The following is a 9,029-nucleotide window of genomic DNA, read 5'->3' on the forward strand; positions in this document are numbered from 1 at the left end:
GTTACACTTACAAAATACTGCCCTTTGCAACAAGTGAGAATCTCTGCAGCTGGAATCACGACATTTACTGTTTGGGCTGCAGTTTGTCAAAGGTTACACTGAAAAAACAACATGGAAACCTTGGAGAAGATTTTTTTTTTTTTTTGCCAAAATGTAACCAACACCTTTATATTTGTAATTAATCAAGGACCATCTGGTTGGCCTTGACATACCAACTCAGCGGACAAAACACGCGATGAATGACGTTGAAGCTACCCTTGAAAGAAACCTTGGTCTCAAACATCCTCACAAATAACAGCCCAGCCAAGGATTCAGCCCTTTATCAACACCGAATTCTACACACACACACACACACACACACACACACACACAACGAAAGGAATTTGATTATGTCCACATCAAGCTCAAAAACAGTTTCACTTGTTTAGGTTAAATTTGGTGGTTTCAGGGTTTTGTTCATTTGCATTTTAAAAGAAAAAGCAAAATACAGGTTTGGTGGGAAACTAGAGAGAAACCTGGGAGATGAAAGCAAAAACAGAAACACACACATGCATACACACCCCCTAATCAGCTACCCTGAGGAGCCTCCCTTGTTCAGGAGGGGCCCTGCACCTGCTGTGGCAGCTTGGGGGCTCCTGGGAGAGAACGTTGAGGAGGCCCAGGAGAGGAGCGCCTGGTTCCAACATATCACTTTTGTTAAACAGCATATTATTCCTGGGATGTACCCCCACCCTACCTCACCCCCTCACCCTCCACCATCCCCCAGGACACATCCCAGTCTTGGCTCCAGCCTCAGGCGGAGCCCAAAGCTTCAACGCTCCAGCTTCATAGTGTCTACAGCACCTTTACGTCCCTGACAGTTTTCACCCTCAAGGCCTCCTCCCTGTCTGAGCAGCGATTCCCACCCCAAGGCTCAGTCTACTCAGAGCAAAACAAGCCCTGCATCCAAGACACCTGTGACTTCTTACCTCCATCCTACATCTAGCTTTAAACACCAGCTTAAAGACATTTTGGGAAATACGTTTATTCGCTTTCTTGCTGAGAATCAGATGACAGGACAATACCACTCGCGATTCAGTGTGAAGCTACAGCCAGCGGCTAGTGAGTTTAGCTTAGCATAAAGACTGGAAACAGCTAGTCTGGCTCTATAGGGCTTCATTTACTCCGTGAGACACACCTGAGCCCTGTGTGGTTTTTAAATAAACCTCACCACCTTCCCACGGAGCCCCTCTCTCGTCCCTCACTATTGTCTGATTTCATGCATGCTCACATGACTGACACTGACTTCCACGTTTCTTTCTGCTCTTTAATTTTTTTGTAATTAAATATAAACACTCCTTACTTGCAAATTTGTCTGGTCTCCCATTTTTGTTGCAGCCTTGGAGCTCATTAAAGGTCTAGTATGCAGCTGAGGAGAAAGATAGTTGATTGTTGTCATATACAGATGACCTCGTGGCGGTAGTGGGACCAGATCACCAGCCCAAAGGGTTAATATTTGATGATCTGAGAATCAACTATCTTTCTCCAGATTTACATAATGCACCTTTAATACAGCACAAAAAAAAACCTGTTTAGTCTATATCCAATCAGAAAAGAAGATGAAGATGCGCATCCCAAGTTCCCTGAGATCGAGGTGATGTTTTTAAATGATACATGTTATGTAATTCTGCGTAATATAAAGCAGAGAAAAGCAGCAAATCCTGACATGTGAGGAGCTGGAGCCAGAAAATATGTTGCAAGATTGCTTGATAAATAACTTAAACTGTTAATCAATTATCAGAAAGGTCTCATTATTTTTCTGACAGATGCGGTTCTAAAAAATGAAGTGTAAAAATGAAATTATGTGCCAAATTTGAGCAGTAACTACCTAGACTCTTTGCTGTTAAACGCCGCAAAACAGTAACTTGTTATTCAGATTAAACAAACAACATATAACATATCAATTAGCGAGTTTTTGAAGTGCTGGTAGGAGGACTTTGTTGCCTTTGGGTAGAGCCAGGCTAGCTGTTTCCCCTTGTTTCCAGTCTTTATGCTAAGCTAAGCTAACTGGCTCCAGCTACATATTTACCATACAGGCATCAAACTCTTTGCAAGAAAACAAATAAGAATGTGTACGCGTGTGAATGTATATGATTGATTGGTTGTTTTTTCCATTCTTGCCTTATTTAAATGTTGTCTTAATGTGTTTCATGATGACCATGATGAAGGCCACATGCTGAAACGCGTTGGTTTTGCAATCAAGTAATTTTAAATACTTCAAGTGTTTCTGGAGTTCCGACACCAAGGAAGCAAATAAGCACATTTCCACAAAATGTTGAACTATTCCTTTAGGTCTGCTGTCTTATGCATGGATGGATTACTGAACGGGCCCACCGGGCACAGGCCCAGGGGCCTTTAGTGTCAGGGCCCCCCCGTCCTTCACCTGTAAAATGTCACCCAAATTAAAAGTTTGTGGATGTGTTTTTCTAAATCCATGATCTGAAAAAAATTGTTACGCACAGGACCCTTGTGAAGACACAATTCCTCCTTTGCCTCTCTCAACTGGTTATCTATCTCACTGTACCTCTCCCTCCCTGTCTTTCATTTGGCTCCACAGGTGCATAAAGGGGTGGAGCTGTCCTCCCTGTCTGTGTCCACATTCTGTGTGCGGTTGACATCCTCCTCCTCCTCCTCCTCATCATCATCATCATCATCATCCACCTGAATGTTTCTATCTGACCTGCTGAAAGTTGAACATGACTCTGTGCAACTTATTCCTCTGTCTTGCTGTGGCTGTGTCCCACCGCCACATTTTCTTCACTGATTCTTGGTTAAATAACTCTCTGAAGGTTTCCGATGAATGCGAGAAACGCAGAAAATCAAACCTGTTTTGAAAATTTTGATGATGGATGAAGGTTTTGGACTCAGACGTGTGAAAATTTCAGACGAATAAAACAGACCCAAAGTGCAAAGACCTTAACACGTGCTGGCTGGGAAGAGACAAAATGACCACAAAGAGACACAAAACAACCAGAGAATACAAACAGTCCTTCCAAAAAGACACCAAACAACCTGAATTTCCAACTTGAACGCCCCCTGGAATTGGATGTCCAGCTCAAAAAGTTGGAGGAACCTTGCCAACTCCGACCTCAAAATCCAAGATGGCCGCTATGTTCATCAACAGTAGTGAAAGCTGTAGTCTCACACAGTTTACTGTAACATTCATGTCTATTTTGTGTCTCATTAACAGTCGTACACACAGTACTATCCAACTTCTATGTGTGGACATGTTGCTATGGTGTCTCCATGCACAAAATACAGTGTAATATGTGGTTATCAACTGATACTACTAACCTGACTAGAACAGGTATTGCTAACAACATGCTGGTTTTCCAATTTCCTTTACTGGAACGTGATCAACTCGGGCTTGATGTCATTTCCAGCTCCGACCTCCAGCTTTCAAGCTTAATGGAATGTGACGTTGCTCCTATGTCAAAGAGGTGGTGGGGCCTTTTGCTTGTCTCTGCCCAGGGGCCCATTGTCTCACATTCCACCCCTGGTCTTATGGTCATGTAAGCGGCTGAGAAGCTTGTCCTCTCAGTATCAAGCCACAAAGCCTCCTGTAGCAGCAACAGCCGCGGCCTTGAGTCCTGCCCACTGGGAGATCCTGAATCACTAAAAGGTGAAGGAGCAAAGAACCAAGAAATTAAGCCTCTCAGCGGCAGCACTACCTGAGCTCTATACATCAAAGAGCTGAGCAGAAATCAGCAGGGAGTTTTTTCTATTTCACTGGGGACTCTTTCAGCACCGCGCTGCCTGACAAATAGGCTGGAAGGTTCAGTGCATTAACCCACATGTTGACACTAGGCTGCGAGCGATAGAGGAGCAATACGGGGCTGCAGAGAATGACATATGGCTCAGGTCTTTGGGGTGCAATAAACATACATGCACACACAGGCGAAAACACACAGACATGTACAGGCACACCTAACACACAGCTAAAGAAGTGCTGTTATGGCTGCTTGGTTTATCTGTGATCTACTTGTTGGAGGATTTTCTCAGAAATCAACCTGGATCCTCAGTAGTCGCTGTGAGAGAGGTGAAAGTGGTCCTTCTAGGTGCTTCAACGCTCCAGTCAGAGAGCTGCCACAACACAGCTGTACACGTGTGTGTGTGTGTGTGTGAGAGAGCTTTGAGATGAGCCCTCATTAGACTGAGGAAGAGCCACAGACACAACACAACCACACAGACAGAGATACAGAAACAGTCTCACACACATGGGGAGGCGGGTCCCGCCGAGGGAAACAGTAACGGCAGAATGAAAACAGAGAAACTTCCACAGCACCTGTGTAGACAAGAGAGATTAAGGGATTGAGATCAACAGTGGTGCAACTCTGATCAGAGGACACAGACCTCAGTGAAATCATCACTCAAGTCTGCATAAAAAGTTTTACTAACCTATCACATTGTTACTTTGAGGTGATTGAACAAGTCTCAAATTTAAGGTCCAGTGTGTAGGATTTAGAGGGACATATTGGTAGAAATATAATATAATAAGTATATTTTCTTCAGTGTATAGTCACCTGAAAATAAGAATTGTTGTGTTTTCTTTACCTCAGATTAAGCTGTTTATATCTACTAAGGAAGCGGGTCCTCATCCAAGGAGATCGCCATGTTGCACTGCCATGTTTCCACAGGAGCCCAGAATGGACAAATCAAACACTGGCTCTAGATAGGAGCTGTTTTCGCATCAGCCACCATAGTTCACAGCCCCTCTGCATCAGAAGGAGAGCATCGGAAAAAAACTAACACCATTTAAATCACCGGCGCTGTTTCTTTTGGAGAGGAAGAGACCACTGTGGATACAAACTTCCAGAATGTCTGGATGTGAAGTTACCCAAGAAAAAAAGGTGAGCACACATTAGCAGGTGCTGGGCTAGAGGCCTGTCTCCAATGTGCAAAACAGCGTCGAAGAAGCATTAAGCTGCTTTAATCAGGGTTTTTACCAATTTTAGGGTGCTTTCACACCACACAGTTGTATAATTGCCTAGAGTTGGTTTGTGCTCTCATGGCAGCATTTACAAGCAGATCAGATCAAATGCCTTGTGCAAGAAAGCTGCTCTTGATTGGTCAGAATTTCCATGCGGGAAAAATCCAAGAAGTAAACAAAACATTGAAGAAGAGTACACTTGCAAGATAAATGTGACACTTTCTAATGTCACAATGGAGGGACAACTACGCAGATTGATTTTAGTGCTGGTCATCGTGGACTATATTGCTGTCATTGTTCATTTTAGTCAAACCATACAGTTTGAAAACGAGGCGCGGCTCCAACTAGAAAACAATGTTTTGATGCATTGGATGTGCTGAATGTGCATATTAAGGCAGTACAGGAGGAGGTGCACATTAATAATCCTCCAGGACTGTAACATGCTCATGTTTAACCCAAACAATGGGTCATGTGACTGCAGTTGGTTCAGATCCAGGTCGGAATATGTTCTCACCACAAATGAACTGCACCAGAGTTCATTTGTAACCAGTCCCAGACCACCTCTTCAAGAAGGTCTTGGTTTGGTTGTTTTGTTACCCAAATGTGATTGCTGTGTTCACACCTGCCCAAACAAACCGCACTTAGGGGGCAAATGACCTTGAGTTTGACTGAACTGAACCAAAGAGGGCAGGTGTGAAAGCATCCTTAATCACCTGGTCTGTTTGTTTGGGAGAGGAAGAGACCTCTGCAAGTGATAAAGCTCCTGGTAAAAACCTCCTGAACAATGAACACCTAGAAGACACTCTGTCTGTGTTCCTGGTAAGACAATGGCAAAGAAAATAAAAACACATACTGTTTTAAAGTGTACAGGGTTCAGTGGCCTCTAGTGTTGAGGTTGCAGATTGAAACCAGGTGAGGCTTCTTCCATGTGCCAAGTGTGTAGGAGAACTACAGTGGCCGACGTGAGAATTCGAAAATGCAAATGGCCCCATCTAGAGACAGTGTTTGATTTGTCTGCTCTGGGCTGTCAGCCTGCTCTTATTCCAAACTCATCAAATACCATCTCTTTGTCAATGATTTCCATGTGGGACATGCAAAAAGACAGTTTAAGATCTACACACTGGACCTTTAATATAAATACATCAGTGCAGTTGTGTCCTGCAAACTGTAAAACTACTCTGGTTAACTGCACCAGTGTTGGTTTGGTTTATTGAAAACTTTACTGTGGGAGATAAATTATTTCCATCATTGCCCTCAGTGTCTTAACTGTTCATTAACCTTTATCTAGATGTACACAAGATGTCTGATCTGAGAAATACTGGAAACTAAGCACTGAAAACTGGAAAATTAAACCATAAAAGCAGCCACTCCACAATAAAAAAATCAAGGAGTTTATTGAATCATGGAGATTTGATTGCAAATAATAAATTCTGAGCGATTCCACACCATGCCCCAGTGACTGAGAGGAAAGACAGAAGCACATCAGTTCTGTTTCCCATGAATTGGAGTATGTGTGTGTGAGATAGTGACTCACATTATGAGCTTAATAAGCACAGTCTTTTACACTCCCATTAGGTCATTAACATTACAGCGCATTCAAAACTTTGGCAGGAAGAAAAAAAAAGAAAAAAGAAAAGCCCTCTTTACCCTTTTGCTCCCTCAAGGAAGTACATGGAAAAAAGAGAATGAAAGGAAAATCTCCTTCATCTCTGTAGGCAACCCAAATCCTCACTGTAGCTGCAGCCAAAAACTAAATTAAAAAGACTGGAGTGTTGGTGTTTAACAGGCGCAGCGCTGCGCTGAGAGGGGATAGAAGTTCTCTCATGCTTAACAATTTGTTCCTCTGCTCTCTGCTGTTTGGAGGGATCAAACCAATTAAAAACATACTCTCTCTCTCTCTCTCTCTCACACACACACACACACACACACACACACACCAGCTCTGATATCAGCAGCACAATATCAAACAATATTCCTTGTTTACCAACTGTTTCCCTCCTAAATGACCATTCTTTGATTAATTTGACATCTTAACGACAGGTTTCAAGATTCAAGGTTGTGTAAAATCCCCTGTCTGCTGTTTATCCTTTTTTAAATGTTCCTCTCACTCATTCACTTTCTAATAAGCCATCAAGTCTGCAGGCACACGTGTTAATAGGTCGTTAAAAAATGGTTTTATTCATCAAACTGGATTGTATGAATAAGCTGTTAATAGGGGCTGGAGCGTTTCCCAGCTGACACTGGGCGAGAGGCAGGGTACACCCTGGACAGGTCGCCAGACTATCACAGGGCTGAGACATAGAGACAAACAACCAATCACACTCACATTCACACCTACGGCCAATTTAGAGTCACTAATTAACCTGCATGTCTTTGGACTGTGGGAGGGAGCAGGAGAAAACCCACGCTGACACAGTGAGAACATGCAACTCCACACAGAAGGGCTTTGAATCCAAACCCGGGTTCGAACCAGGAACCCTCTTGCTGTGAGGCGACAATGCTAACCACAGCATGAAAACATAAATCAACTAATAAACTATGACGTAAAGGGGAACGCCAGCTACATAAATAACTCCAGTGTGTTATTTTTATGGCCTGGGAAAGTTCAATCAATATCTGTGAACATGAGCGACTCTCTCTCAAAGCCACAAACCAGAGAGGTCTCAAACTCATGATGTCATCAATTAAAAAGTCTGGAGCTGCTCCACAGACAATACGTGTTTCTTTTTCACCTAACTGTAGTGTTCTTAGTTTTGGAACAAAAAAATGTACCCATATACGTATATAGATATAACAGCAGCTTCAGACTTTATACCCTATGACATTAGATTTGAGTTTTAGCACTCTAGTTTTTGGATTTGGGACAGAGATGTTCATGTTTACTTATTGGACTGTCTTTGACCACAGGAGTAACATGTATGAATTGTAAAAATGGGCGTAGTTCCCCTTTAAATGTCATTGTAGCGTCAACGTAGATTAAACTACCCAGCAGTATATAAAGCTCCACATTTACCAGCATTAACATCAAAGTGATGAACACACTAATGCATCATAATTAGAATCCAATCATATAATAATAATTATTATTCTGAAAAGAGACATTCTACATGAGTATTTTCACTTTTCAGTAAATTAAATATATGTTAATGGCAATACTTTTGTACTTTTACTTGGGTGATATGCAGATGCAGGACTTTTTCTGACAACAGACTATTTCTACAAAGTAGATCTGTTGATTTTACTTAAGAAAATGTCTGAGTATGTCTTCCACCACTGTGTAAAAGCACATTTCAAGTAAAAGTAAAAGTTTTACAAAGGAATGGTCCCTGTTTGGGTGATATATCATTAGATTTTTATTACTGATGCATTGCTGTGTAGCTAGGGCGGTACGGTGGTACAGTGGTTAGCATCGTCACCTCAAAGCAGGAGAGTTCCTGGTTCGAAATTGGGGTGGGGAGCCGTTCTGTATGGAGTTTGCATGTTCTCCCTGTGTCAGCGTGGGTTTTCTGTGGGTACTCCGGCTTCCTCCCAAGACATGCAGGTTAACTGGTGACTCTAAATTGCCTGCATGTGTGAATGTGAATGGTTGTCTGTCTCTATGTGTCAGTCTGTGATGGTCTGGTGACCTGTCCAGGGTGTACCCTGCCTCTCGCTCAATGTCAGCTGGGCACACCTGCAACCCCTAACAGGATAAGTGGTTACAGAAATTGAAATGAAACGAAAAACTGCGTAACTAGTCTTAACTATGTTGGGTACTGTGATACTGAAGTTGATCACATATCTAGTATGACAAATGTTGATCATCAAAGTCACTACTAACTCTGGAGATACTTTCTAACCCTGGTTGTAACAGCTTCATAAAAGGTCTTCTTACACAATAATTGATTCAGCTAAATGTCCAAACACAGAGTGCCGAGTGTTGAAGACACTATTTTCAGAGTGTTCCTGTGGGAAAAGAGCACAGGAAGGAACCCATTCAGGTTTCTGGGGTCAGAGGTTAAAAGTGTCATTAATGAGCCCCACAGATCTCGGGGCATTTTCTGAATAGAGGAACTTAACA

This window comes from Epinephelus fuscoguttatus, linkage group LG10, assembly GCF_011397635.1.
Source record: "Epinephelus fuscoguttatus linkage group LG10, E.fuscoguttatus.final_Chr_v1".
In the NCBI taxonomy this organism is placed as follows: domain Eukaryota; kingdom Metazoa; phylum Chordata; class Actinopteri; order Perciformes; family Serranidae; genus Epinephelus; species Epinephelus fuscoguttatus.